Source organism: Anolis carolinensis, chromosome 5 (assembly GCF_035594765.1).
Source record: "Anolis carolinensis isolate JA03-04 chromosome 5, rAnoCar3.1.pri, whole genome shotgun sequence".
NCBI classification, from domain to species: Eukaryota; Metazoa; Chordata; class Lepidosauria; order Squamata; family Dactyloidae; genus Anolis; species Anolis carolinensis.
This window is the reverse complement of record NC_085845.1, coordinates 175,534,918-175,550,129: the sequence shown is the minus strand read 5'-3', so window position 1 is coordinate 175,550,129 and position 15,212 is coordinate 175,534,918. Positions and strand designations below refer to the sequence as shown.

Sequence of the window (15,212 nt, the reverse complement as noted above, 5' to 3'; positions counted from 1 at the left end):
ATTTTTGAAGTGTTACTAAAAATGAAATTTACTTCTGCAGAATGCCATACAGGAAAAATTGACTATCACGCTTGGTTTTTCTCACCAAACTAGATTCCATTTCTATGGTGGTGCATACCTTGGTTACACCCTGGTTGGACTGCTATAGTACGCTCTATGTGGGGTTGCCTTTGAAAAGTGCTCAAAAACTTCAGTCGGTTCAAAGAGCAGCAGCCAGACTACTAAGTGCAACTCCGCTGTTGCAACAGCTCCACTGACTGCCAACATGTTTCCGAGAACAATTTAGCACAATTCAAAGTGCTGGTTTTGACCTACAAAACCCTAAACAGCTCTGATCCAGATTATCTGAAGGACCGTATCTCTTTCTATGAACCTGGTAGACATTTACTATCAACTTGGGAGGGCATTCTCTCTGTCCCACCGCCCACTCAAGCAGGTTTGGTGGGAACATGGGAGGGGGCCTTTTTGATGGCTGCTCCCGGACTGTGGAACTCTCTTCCAAGAGAGACCAGGAGGGCCTCATTCTTGCTGGCCTTCCGCAAAAAGGTCAGGACCTTCTTCTGCTAGTAGGCATTGGGAAAGAATAAGGAGCATGCTGCTGGGGAAGTGTAAGTGGAATTGGGGGTGGGGGGTTGTGAGTTTTAAATGCTATTTTAAGTGGATTTATTATATTTTAATTTGTTTTTACCTTAATCCTCATGGTACTATTTGTTGTTGTTTTTTAAACATTTTACCACGCTTTTTAAACTGTAACCAAAGTGTGACTACCAAACAGTGTGACTACCAAACAGTTTGACTAACACAGTTCTGGGACCCTAAATTGAACTTTAGTTCTTTTAACACCGAAATAGAACTTTACTGTCATTATCAAGATGCTGTAGCAGCTCCTGCCAAAGAAGTGTCTTCCTCATGATACATTATAGAAAGCTGAAAACCTGGATATAAGAAATGACTAGAGAGAGAAAGAGAGGGAGAGGGGGAGAGGGGGGGGGAGAGAATGAATGGCATGCTTGTGTAAGAATGAGAAAAGTGACAATTCAAAGACTATCTGTTAAAGTGTGACAAGATACATAAAGGCTAAAAAGCAAGTCCCACTCTGCTGGTCCCCATTAAATGATGTGTTCTACACTGTTTCCAATCGTCTTGCTGCTCATTCTGTAGCTATAATTGAATCTCTCTGCAGGGAAGGGGGAAGTTAAAGAATATAGGGACATTTCCCTAGGAAGTTTCTGGTGTTGCTGCAAGCTTTGAGTCAGCAATTTCCTGGTGTCTCACTGAATTATTGTTCTTTGTGGGATTTGCTATTGTAGGAAACTGAAGAAAGCAAGTTGTGAAACTGATACAAATAATTAAACTCCAAGGCAGCCAGCAGAACAATCTTTTTATACCACGTACAGTAAAAATCCCTGTTAATCAGTAGGAGATCCCCAAAGGGAAAAGGAAGCAGAAGGGCAACACAAGGCAAGGCATACACATAGGAAAATGTCATAGCGGGAAAGAGGCAACACACACTGTTTGCACATATAATCCTCCTCACTTTTCAGAAGCAAGCCTTCCTCCTTTCCTGAAGCTTAACAAATAGTAAGAACAGGATCTTCCAACAGCAGGCCCACAACTTGGTAAGACAACATCATATCTTACCTAGTTTATCCATACCTCACAACCTCTGAGGATGCCTGCCATAGAAGTGGGCAAAACGTCAGGAGAGAATACTTCTGGAACATGGCCACACAGCCCGAAAGACATAAAACAGCCCCAACATCATAATTAAATTGAGAAATGGATTTGTTTTAGTTTTGGTAGGTTACAAGCTGTCATTCACAAAAGAGATTCAATCAGAAGGCCCTCACTAACAATAGGAAAGAAAATGATCATGGGATTTGTTTTGTTTGCTGCTAAAGAGTGTATGTATATCTATATTTATGTAATATACTTTTTCTGAGCCCAACTGTGCCGGAAACAGCAGCAGCAGCGGCAGCATTCTCCCGCGACACTGACCCTTTCCCCACCTCACTCGCCACCCAAACATTTTTCCATGCCACCCTGCCACCCCCCCCCCCACTTCTTTTGCTTCCAAAACCCTATTTCCCTCCCACTGCTCAGGGTGTGTATGTGCTTTGATTGTGCTTTTCCTGCATGGCAGAAGGGGAGTGGACTGGATGGCCTCTGGAGTTTCTGCTATTGTTATTGTTGTTAGAAAGAATGAATAGTCACCTATTGGGGGTGCTTTGATTGTGTTTTTCCTGTATGGCAGAAGAGGATTGGACTGGATGGCCTCTGGGATGTCCGCTATTATTATTATAAAGGCTGGGTGGCCATCTCTTGGGGGTGCTTTTATTGTACTTTTCCTGCATGGCAGAAGGAGGTTGGACTGGATGGTCCTAGGAGTCTTCCACTGAAATACTGTTAAGTTTATATTGGTTAAAATTGTTTTAAATATTGTACTGTTCTTTCCGCCCCCCCCCCTTTTTTTTTTTTTTTTTTGCACTGTGTGAATTAGTTTACACAAACACTCTCCATCCATTTGTCACTGGCCCGGCCCATGCCTGATATATATAGTTAAAGGTAAAGGTTTTCTCCTGACTTTAAATCCAGTCGTGCTCGACTTTGGGCATTGGTGCTCATCTCCATTTCTAAGCTGAAGAACCGGAGTTGTCTGTAGACACCTCCAAGGTCATGTGGCCAGCATGACTGCATGAAGCACCGTTACCTTCCTGCCGGAGTACCTATTGATCTACTCACATTTGCATGTTTTTCAAACTGCCAGGTTGGCAGAAGCTGGGCCTAACAGCAGGAGCTCATCCCACTCCATGGATTCGAACCTCTGACCTTTCGGTCAGCAAGTTCAGCAGCTCAGTGGTGTAACCTGCTGTGCCACCGGAGGCACCACCTAATATATATACAATATATTACCGTATATTATATTACATTAAAAATTTCTTAGGGTTCCATAAAAACTTTTGCTTCAAAAAGGTCTCTGCGGCTGAAGAAGTTTGAGAACCCCTGTGATAGACTGAAGAGCTGGGCCAAAATTAACAACATTAATTTCAAAAGATATAAATATATGGTAATATATCAAGGCAGAGAATGTTAAATGTGTAAATATTGGATGAGTGACACCTATCTTCAAAATACCACATTTAAAAATGAACTAGAGATCTAAACATGAATTAACAGTGTAACACAGCAGTCAAAAAAAGCCAATGGAATTCTAGACAGCATTGAAAGGTGGGTAGTGAAGGAAAATAGTAATACCACTCTATTCTGCTTTGGTCTGAACTCATCTGGAGTATTGTGTCCAGTTCTTGGCAACACAGTTTAAGAACATTTTCAGAGAAGGAGGACCAAGATGATCAAAAATTATCTAAGATTCAATCATTCTATTTCACATTATCTATATTAAATAATTCCCACGATTTTTCATTTGTGCATTTATAGATGAGAGTATAGTATATGGTAACACCACACACACTTAATGCTGTGATGAATTTTTACCTTCTTACCCCTATCATTTGCCAACATAAAATTAGGAGCTTCTGCAGTTGCATGACTTGGTGAATCAGGACCTAACTTTGTACCTGAATTTAGTTATCTTAATCTGCCTTGCTCTGTTTTCAGAAAGGCAGATTTAGAGGCATCCCAGTGTGTGCTTGTTAACTATGCAATGTTGATGGATAAGTGAATGTACAATCCACTGAAAGAAACACAGCATGAACAAAGTGTGTCCAATTTACCCCATAGATACTGCCATGAATTCAGTTTACCGCCCAAGTGTCTCTTCATTCTGACCCATAGGAGATGAATACAAAGGGCAGCTACTTTAGAAAGGAGAAAGGACAGTAGTTGACAGCTTATCACTAGCTTTCTTTTCTATATAAGTATTTTATTGAACAACATTTTTTTCATAATATAAAGCAACATATAAGAGAAAATGACATAAACACAAACTACATAATAAAACTATTACTACAAGAAACTAAACTACTAAAGACTAGCATGCAACAAACAAAAATGGGAAAAGGAAGAGCCTGGCTTTGTATTATGCATACTTATACTTGTATATCAATGTTTACTATTCTTCACATACTAATAGTGACAACCTCTCTCAATAGTTTTTCTGAAAAACATTTGTTGCCAATTCTGCTTAAAGATTATTTAATGAAAGTCATCAATTGGTCAATTTCTGCCAATACAGTTTCAACAACCAATAATCTTACGTTGAAATGGTCGTATCTTTCCACTTCTGTGCCCCAGTGTTTTTAAACTGGTTCTGAGATTCCTTGGAATCTTATGGAGTGAGTATTCGGTGAGATCTATATTCATTAGGAAATCTCAAAGGCAGCTTGTCTAACACTACATACCAATAACCAGTTTTACTATTGAGAAGCTTCAAAGGTATTCCAGGCATTCTCAGTTGTAGCACCAAAAGCAATTCAATAATCCTGGTTAACGTTACGTTTAAACTGGTCATCGTTCTCAAAATGTTCCCCAGACTCCTCTATAAAGCACTAGCTGTGCCAGGCCACGCATTGCTGTGGTATTGTCTGGTGGTGTTGGTGAGAACTTGTTGAGGTAGTGGTGGTATTGAATGTCAGTTGTATGGTTGTCTTTATGTTTAGTATGCATTTGGTTGTTTGTGTATTGTGAAAGTGGTGAGGGTAGAGGGGGTCTATGTCCCTGTGTAGTATTGTATAGTATTTATACGTTGGCCATGTGTTCTGAATGCTTGGATTGTGTCCTGCTGCATAGTAGAAAGGGTTGGGCTGGATGGCCCTTAGGGGTCTCTCCAAACTCTCGGATTCTATGCTATTATTATTATTATTATTATTATTATTATTATTATTATTATTATCATCATCATCATCTTCATCATCATTATTATGTAGAGGCTGGATGGCCATCTGTCAGGAGTGCTTGGATTGTGTCCTCCTGCATGGTAGAAGGAAGTTTATTTATTTATTTATTTATTTATTTCTCACATTTATATCCCGCCCTTCTCACCCGAAGGGACTCAGGGCGGCTTACAACAGTGGCAACAATTAGATGCCCATACAAACCAATATAAAACAGCACATAAAACAGTTAAAACTATTAAAATACATTATGAATTAAAAATATACATTTCAAACATAAAATCAGATCCGTTCTTCCTCATGCCTTGTCCAAAGTTGATCTGGATGATCCTTAGGGGTCACTCCAAACCTTAGGATTGTATGATGTTGTTGTTGTTATTATTATTATTATTATTAGTAGTAGTAGTAGTAGTAGGTTTGAGAGGCTGGGTGGCCATCTGTTGAGAGTGCTTGGATTGTGTCCTGCATGGCAGAATTGGCTTGTACTGGATGGCCTTTAGGGGTGTCTCCTAACTGTCTGATGCTATGATTCGATGTATATTATTATGGTGCAGATATTGGATGGCCATCTGTCAGGAGTGGTTGGATTGTGTCCTCCTGCATGATATAAGGAAGTTGAACTGGATGATCCTTAGGGGTATCTGCTAACCTTAGGACTGTATGATATTCTTATTCTTATTATTAGTGTGAGGCTAGGTGGCCATCTGTTGGGAGTGCTTGGATTGTATCATCCAATGTCAGAGTTGGGTTGGACTGGATGGCCTTTAGGGGTCTCTCCTAACTGTCTGATTCTATGATTTGATTTGTATTTTTACTGTGCAGATCTTGGATGGCCATCTGTCAGGAGTGCTTTGTTTGTGTCGTCCTGCATGGTAGAAGGAAGTTGAACTGGATGATCCTTAGGGGTGTCTCCTAACCTTATGATTGTATGATATTATTATTATTATTATTATTATTATTATTATTATTATTATTATTATTGAGAGGCTGGGTGGCCATCTGTTGGGCGTGCTTGGATTGTGTCCTCCATGGCAGAATTGGGTTGGACTGGATTACCACAGTAATTATTTCATATTACAGTAGAATCTTACTTATCCAACATTCGCTTATCCAGTGCTCTGGATTATCCAATGCATCCTGCCTTTTAGTAGTCAATGTTTTTGTAGTCAATGTTTTACATTCATTGTGATATTTGGTGCTAAATTTGTAAATACAGTAATTACGACATAGCATTACTGAGCAATGAACTACTTTTTCTGTCAAATTTGTTGTATAACATGATGTTTGGTGCTTAATTTGTATAATCATTACCTAATTTGATGTTTAATCGACTTTTCCTGAACCCCTTCTTATTATCCAACATATTCACTTATCCAACCTTCTGTCGGCCTGTTTATGTTGGATAAGTGAGACTCTACTATATATTTATAATCTTATATTATTTGCTTAGAACTGGATTATATGAGGCCTCTTCTACACAGCTGAATAAAATGCACACTGAAGTGAATTATCTGGCAGTGTGGACTCAAGATAATCCAGTTCAAAGCAGATAATATAAGATTATAAATGGGTAATATAGCTGTGTGGAAGGGCCTTGAGTCTACACTGCCATATAATCCAGTTCAAATCAGATAATCTGTATCTTATAGGCAGTGTGGAAGAGGCCTGAGGCCTAAATGTACCTGTCCCCTGGGCTGAGTAGGTTGCAAGGAGACCAAGTGGGCAGAGTTTAGGCTTCTAACTGGCAGCAATTGGATAAAAAACAATTATTGCTCTCCCTCTAATTAGGACTTTATTTTTCTTTTCTTTTTGTTGTATGAACGTAGAGGCATGGATGAGGGGTTGTGTTGCCAAGTTTAGTGTTTCTGGGATGTGTAATTTTGTTGTTTTGTCCTAGGCCAAATTTTTTTATCCTTTTATATATATAGACTAGCTGTGCCCAGCCACGCGTTGCTGTGGCGAAGTATGGTGGTATGGGAAATAAAGTATTGAGGAATTGGTGGTAGTTAAGGTAAAGGGTAAAGGTTTTACCCTGACATTAAGTCTAGTCATGTCTGACACTGGGGGTTGGTGTTTATCTCCATTTCTATGCTGAAGAGCTGTCGTTGTCCGTAGATTCCTCCAAGGTCATGTGACATGACTACATGGAGCGCCGTTACCTTCCCACCGGAACAGTATCTATTCATCTACTCACATTTGCATGTTTTCGAACTTCTTGGCAGAAGCTGGGATAACAGTGGGGGCTCACTCCGCTCCCCCAATTCGAACCTGCGACCTTTTGGTCCACAAGTTCAGTAGCTCAGCGCTTTAAGACGCTGCGTCATCAGGGGATATTATTTCCTAAAGGTTGTGAATATACAATATTTCTGATTGTTGTTTTTTGTTTTGTTTTTTTGTCTGTTGGAGGCAAGTATAAATGCTGCAATTAGCCAAAATATTAGTATGTAATGGCATTGCAGCTTTAAAGCCTGGCTGCTTCCTCCCTGAGGGAATTTTTTGTTTGGAGGTGTTAGCTGACACTGATTGTTTCCTGTCTGGAATTCCCTTGTTTTGAGAGTGGTGTTGTTTGCGGTATTTTATGTGCTTCTGTGTGTGGCCCTCAGAAAACAGAGGATTTGCCAGACTTTGGGGATGGGAATACTTTGTTGGGAGGTGTTAGTTGGCTCTGATTGTTTCCTGTGTGGAATTCCCGTTTTCAGAGTGTTGTTCTTTATTTAGTGTTCTGATTTTAGAGATTGTATTGTTCTGTTTTATTATACCGCAGTAATGTTTATATATTCTGATTTTTGTGTTTTTGAATACTTGTATTTATTTTCACGGTTCACAGCAACACAATAATAATAATAATAGTAATTATAGTAATAATAATGACTGGTAATGCACACTGTTTCACTCCCTTCTCAGCTTCCTTTCTGGAAGAATCCTTTTTTGGGAGGTGTTAGCTGGCCCTGATTGTTTCCTTTGTGAAATTCCCAATTTCCCTGCTTTCAGAGTGTTGCCCTTTATTTACTGTCCTGGTTTTAGAGATTATATTGTTTTGTATTATTATACCACAGTAATTATTTCATATTACAGTAGAATCTCACTTATCCCACATTCGCTTATCCAATGTTCTGGATTATCCAACGCAGTGTGCCTTTTAGTAGTCAATGTTTTTGTTGTCAATGTTTTAAATTCATTGTGATATTTTGGTGGTAATCTTCAGTCCACACTGCCATATAATCCACTTCAGTGTGCATTTTATACAGCTGTGTAGAAGGGGCCTCATATAATCCAGTTCCAAGCAGATAATATAAGATTCTAAATGGGTTATATAGTTGTGTGGAAGGGCCTTGAGTCTACACTGCCATATAATCCAGTTCAAATCAGATAATCTGTATTTTATAGGCAGTGTGGAAGAGGCCTGATTGAAATGGCCCTGGGCTGAGTGGGTTGCTAGGAGACCAAGTGGGTGGAGCTTAGCCTTCTAACTGGCAGCAATTGGATAAAAACAATTATTCCTCTCCCGCTAATTAGTACTTTTTCTTTTCTTTTTGTTGTCGGAACCTAGGGGCAAGGATGGTGGGTTGTGTTGCCAAATTTCATGGTTCTGGGACTTGTAGTTTTGTTGTTTTGTCCTAGGCCGAAATTCCATTACCCTTTTATATATATATATATACATATATATATATAGATAAGAGTTGTTCAGCTGAACAAAATATGGTAAGAAGGGATTGATAAAGGCAGAAAATGTGAAAAATCCAACTACAGTACTTAGGTAAAACCAATCCAAGCAAGGCTATAATTTACTCTTTCTTAGGACTGCTAAATGTAGTATCCACACCTTGCTTAGTGCTTATATATTTATAATTAACAGGGTATTACTTTTATTGATAAACATAAACTGCTAGTGTAGGTTGTACTTTAAGCAGGATGAAATTTTATCTGCTGAAAAATTAATATAGTGGTTAAAATGGTTTGTCATCAAAACAAGGATTAGTGATAAATTTCCAGTGGTGACACCTTTTCCCCATGATAAATCTTAAAGGAATGAATTTTCCTTTCCAGAGGGAGATTTCCTCTCACTTTCTATTGTCTAGCCCCCATTTGTAAGTAGGAGTTGTATGTAAGTCAGAGGTTTGTAATCAACTCGGGGACTGCCTGTAGTATGAAATACATAGCTGAGCAAATTATTTACTCACTACCGGTACTATGGAATCATAGAATAGTAGAGTGGAAGAGACCTCATGGGCCATCAAGTCCAACCCCCTGCTAAGAAGCAGGAAATCGCATTCAAAGCACCCCTGGTGCCCCTGGAATAAGGTAAAGGTAAAGGTTTCCCCTGACATTAAGTCCAGTCATGTCTGACTCTGGGGGTTGGTGCTCATCTCCATTTCTAAGCTGAAGAGCCGGCGTTGTCCGTAGACACCTCCAAGGTCATGTGGCCGGCATGACTGCATGGAGCGCTGTTACCTTCCCGCTGGAGCGGTACCTATTGATCTACTCACATTTGCATGTTGGCAGGAGCTGGAGCTAACAGCGGGCGCTCAAGCTGCTCCTGGGATTTGAACCTGGGACCTTTTGGTCTGCAAGTTCAGCAGGCCTTGCCATAACTTTAAACCAAAGGTTTGAATCCTAGTAACCATCAATTCAATTTGTTGCTAATGTTTTTCCATGACCCTCCTCTCAGACACTAGAAAACAAAATAAAACTGTACATACAACCAGGTTCATCAGAATTGCATACTAACATTGGGCAAAAATTGTTCTGTGGATTTAGCCAAGGTGGATACACGAAAAAAAGTAAAAAGTTCAGTTTTGAAAAAATAAAACTCAATGTAAAACACCTTGACAGAGTATGAGTATCCCTGCACTCTTTTCTGCTGAAACAAACTAATTTAACCACAACAGTTCCTAAGTTAAACATCTTGATGCTAATGCTTTATGGTAACTACATCTTCCATTCACTTAGTGTTAAGATATTCAGGGCTACTGAACTGCCTTAGAAGGTTTAGACTTGAGCCAAAATACAGTGATGTCCTATCTGCTTTCACCAGAATCACAAGTTTTCTCTTTGTTATTGCAGCCCTCCCTCCCCAATGTCCTAAACTCCCAAGGCCTGAGAACCGTTGTGGAGCAATGTTTTAGTACTGTTGGGTATGAAAGGGAAAGAAGAAGCCATATTCCAGTGTCACAGGAAACAGAAATACATCACTGGATATAGAAGTACACCACTGGATCTTGGCCCAAGTAAAAAAAATTCACAATTTTAAAAGGCAATGAACTACACTTCTAAGTAACCATTTGGCACATAAATCCCATTTTCACCTAAGCAAGTGAAAACTGTTAATTGCATTGATGCTAAGGTGTACAAATATATGTATATTCTGTTATACCAAAAGCAATTTACATTCCCATTTTCAAGGATGGATGGAATCCAGAAAGCATTCTTTTGTACTGGGTACCAAAAGTGTTGTATCTTTAGGAGACACTGCAGAGTGCAGAGGAAAGGAGGGGCTGAAAAATCCAGGTTCCAATTCAACATCTCCAGAACAGAAGTCAGATTGTTGAACAGTAATTCCATATGAGCTCTGCCCTGCATAGCTAATAGTGAGGGCTCATGGGAGCTGAAGTTCAACATTTGGAGGGCCACACAAACCCTAACCCTTTTCTATGTAGCAAGATTACCATCAATTCAAAATGTCCATATGTTTTTGCACTGATACACCATTCATAGCACAATAAATGGTTCCAGAAATAACCAACAAAACTTACTCATTTCTGACTAATATCCTAATGTGATACAAGGATTTGATGACATCATTTCCTTTTCCTTCCTGAAATTCTCAACTATGCTGCTCTCATATTCCACACAGTATTAATATCTATAGTTAACTTCAGGTCCCCTCTATTTTTGGTTTTTTGGATAGCCTCAAAGATGACAGACAGTACAAGATTTCTCAGTTTTATTGAAAGTTATTATTGTAGTCAATAACTAGAGCTAAAGTTAGATACTTTTTAGAATGGAATCTTGTAACAATAAAAGCTGTCTCTATGTTTTCTCTAATTAAATAAATTAACAGTGTCATTCCTTTTGTCTTGGACTGGCTCAATAACACACAAAGAACTGAGTCAAAATGAACACAACTTAACTCTTGCACACAACCATTTCGAAGTTTTCAGAAAAGAAATGCAGAGGATTTTTCCCTTTAAAAGACTGGATCTTTTAAGCTTATTTTTAACACTACTATGACAATAAAATGTTCAGTCTTTTTATTATAAGCATACATTTTGCCTAGCCTAACCAATCTTCTTTGGGAAAATTATGCCAACACTTGTTGGACTCAATTCTATTTTTGTTTATAACTGAGTCACTGGCATCCTAAAACAACCAAACAAGCATACAAATACAAAGCATGCTCATAGAAATTCTTATTCAGTGCCAAAGCAGAGAAAGTGATGTGAATTTTCTGCATGTAATAGAGATACTGTCTTGGAATTCCAATTCAGCCATATGGTTACTACTCAGTCTATGACACAAAAAGAAAGAAATCCTACAGCTGCGCACACATGTTGTAATTCAGTTGAGGGTTGGATTCAAAGTTTTTACTACTGTAAGTAAGTAGAACAGGCCGAAGGTACACAAGAGAAAAAAGTAGATTAAAATAATAAGAGACAACCAGATATATTTTCAAATTAAAAGGTAAGAAAATTCCCAGAGCTAGTATCTTATTTAATGAGATAGCAAAAGACCCAGGAGAAACTGATGAACAAAAATAGCCAAATTATAGTAATTTGGAACACTTTATGAAACAAAGCATGTCTGGCATGCAGAGCTCCTAAAGGATGTCTGTAAGATAAACAAAACAGAAAAACCAGATGCTTTTAAAATTATCAGGCAGAATGGTTTGGGGGGGGGGGGGGGAGGGAGAGAGAGAGAGAGAGAGAGAGAGAGAGAGAGAGAGAGAGAGAGAAGGATACTTACATACACATGAACATATTTATTTATTATTTATTGTCAATATTTATATCCCGCCCGTCTCACCCGAAGGGACTCAAGGCGGCCTACAACACTGGCACAATTAGATGCCTACACAACATCAATCAGCAATACATAAAATCAGTTAAAAACAATTAAATACAATATAAAATTACAGTATATAAATTTTAAAAGTACATATGCTCAGATCCGTTCATCTGAAAACCTCGTGCTTTATCCATAGGTCAGTCTGTGTCATCTTTATCGTTTATTCGTTAAAAGCCTGGACACATAGCCATGTTTTTAGGGCTCTTTTAAAGCCCAAAAGAGTTGGAACTTGTCTGATCTCTCTGGGGAGGGTGTTCCACAGCCGGGAAGCCACCACTACATACAACATATAGTCCTCTCTGAATCTAAAGTTAAAGCAGAACTGGAAGACCGCCAACGTCAGGCTGTTGTGGAATATAACTTACTCCATTTCATGGTATCTACAGTGTTCCCTCGCTACTTCGCGGTTCACTTTTCACTTTCACGGGTTTTCAATTAATATTAATGTACACTTTTATCGTGGTATTTTTGCTGTTTCACGGGTTTTTGCAGTGTGCAAAGGGTTTTGGAAGGGGGGAAGGGAGAAATAAAGGGAGGGGGAGGGTAGGGAAGGGTTGGAAATAAAAAAAGGATTATTTAGCTTCCATTCTTCTTCCCTACCGGTGTACTGTATATTGTAACTGCTAAAATAAAGTACAGACTGCATTATAGTAAATGATCTGTGGTTTGCTCCCACACATAGAATAAATATAATGTCCCTACTTCGTGGATTTTCACTTATTGAGGGTGGTCCTGGAACGTAACTCCCGCGATAAGTGAGGGAACACTGTATTTCAGTTCAGTCTACTAATAAGAACATGACACTTGTCGACTTAATCAATGAAACAAACATTCAGCAGATTGCAAATACTAATGCTAGAAATATAGTTGCTCCTTTTTAAAGACTTAATGGAATAAAAGGAACAGAAGCAAACTACTAATAATATATTTACTAGGAATGCAATAGGAATAATTGCAGATACTTTATTTAGAAGAGACAAGAGGAAATCCTTTCTATATAAGGCAGCATAAATATCAGCCCCTTTAATAATCTTCTCAAGGAAGAAGACAAATCAATCCCTTCAAAGAGGAGGGTAGAAAAAAGACTGTATGGAGAGCACTGTGCAGTAGAGAGCAAAACAAAGGGTAAAAGGTGAGACAAAAAACCCCAAGAGAATGATGGTTCCAGACAAACAAATTAAATATTGCTCAGAGCATATTTTACCACTGCTACAGTCCAATCCTATGCATTCTGAAGAAAGTCCCAGAATTCAGTGGAACTTACTCCCACTTTAGAGGGAATAGGTTTGCAACTTTAACATGTTATTTTTAGTTTGCTCCCCCATATTCACTTCAAGATATTTTCTTAACACAAATGAAAAATACCAAGAGTCCAACAGTGTTTTAGCAGATTTGAACTATTTAATGTACCTAATGCCCTTTAAACCACTTCCAAAGATCCACTTAATATTTATCAGTGAGTACATGTCACTTATCAATGAGTGCATGTCACACAGTTAGGATATTTGAAAAGTCAACCCACACCGGACTTTACCATAACTTGCTCCCTATCCAGTACAATGCCAGTTCTGTTGGAAAGAGCCACATTAACAACACGTATTTAAATAACTGGGATCATTTAAACCAGGGGTTCTCCCGATGTCCCTGGGACTCAGCATCCTTCCCTACTAACTGTACTGACTAAGTATGATAATATGTTTAATTTAATGTCTTCTAGAGCAGGGCTTCTTAAACTTTTCCATTCTTAATGCCTTCTGGTCCAAGAAATTTTCACATGCCCCTAGGTATATAGATATATAAAATAATTAGAAAAATAAACATTTATTGAACATTTATTGATTTTCCTTTTTATAAAACACAGCTGAAGCATCTTCTGCAGAGTCCACTGTAAGCACTGCACAACAGATTTGTGTAAATGTCTAAAACAGCCACTAACCAAATATTTAAAAAACCTTTACTGCTGCCAAAATTTTGGGGACTCCATTTGGGATCGGGACACAGAGTTTAAGAAGCAGTGTTGTGGAGGGCAACACATTCCTCACCTCTGATTCAAACATTCTTACAGACAATTTAAACAGACATCTCAGTTTCACTTTGAAGATTAATCCCTGTCTAAAAATAAACTACAGAAACAGAACTATATTTTAATGATCACATGATAATCCCTTTTCAAGCAATAATTGTAATATAAATAGATCGAGCTGAGAGAGATTACTATCAACAGCCAGAAAACAAAAATGATGAAGAACTAGCGTACAACACTGTAGAGAAATGAATCACTTGAGCACAGGAAAAAAGAGGGAGGTTTCACGAGACTTCCAGCAGCAACGGCTGGCTTTGATTAGATTTCTTTGATTGTGGCCTGTACAGGAAACCCTCATGAGGCCCACTCAGTCAGCGCCACCCGACACACACTGGCAGGCTTTGTATTTTGCCAGCAACACCTGGAATCAGTTAAAACTGAGCAGCTTTCAGCTCATTCCCCCAAACCACTGATTCTTTTAAGACCGCCAGGCCTGGCCCTCGCAATTCCATCCTGGAAAGCTGCTTCCCTTGCAGCTCCAAACAAAGGAGTCTGTGAAAGAGAAAACCACACCCTACACTGCTTGAAAAATGCAATGGTCAACAGCTCTCAAGGAATATCATGAGATTTTAAAAAAAGAAAATGTCAGACAACAGAATATGGAATTCTTATAGTGCGCGAACTGCACAATACTCTCATTTCTATCATATTCTCTAGTAAAATGAAGGATGCGCACCCAGGAAGATTTATTTTACATAGTATCCTTCCACACACTAAAAGGTAAGCAGTTCAGGCTTTACAAGCCTTAGAATACATACTTGGAGAAAGGAGATTCTAGTCTTTCAGCTACACACACACACACACACACACACACACACACACACACATATGTATGTATGTGTATTCGTGTGCATGTGTATTTGTGTGTGTATGTATTTATTTATGTATATATATGAGACAGTTTATGCATGCACTACATCTGTCTCAATTGAATTGGGTTTAGATAAGAACAAACTGGAAATCAATATGCCATAAAAGCCAATATCCGGGCATTACATTTTTTAATAGGCCGTTAAGTGGGAATTTTACAGTCTGCCAGAGGTTACTATACCAATTGGTGGCATTTTTACCATATGAGGTGCATTACTGGTGGAATTTAAAAATCCAATTACTGATTTTTGTAACAACTGGTAGTAATGATGAAAATCATCATTTTTCTATATCTCTCACACATAATTTGTTTCTTTTCTTTATTATTTATTTTGCTTCCA

At 38.6% G+C, this 15,212-nt stretch overlaps 1 protein-coding gene across 9 annotated transcripts in view; it reads right to left on the bottom strand.

Annotated features, from left to right (window-relative positions):
- The window catches only part of rbfox2 (RNA binding fox-1 homolog 2), a 244,094-nt gene that overhangs the window by 180,310 nt on the left and 48,572 nt on the right, over positions 1 to 15,212 (bottom strand). The window lies entirely within an intron of this gene.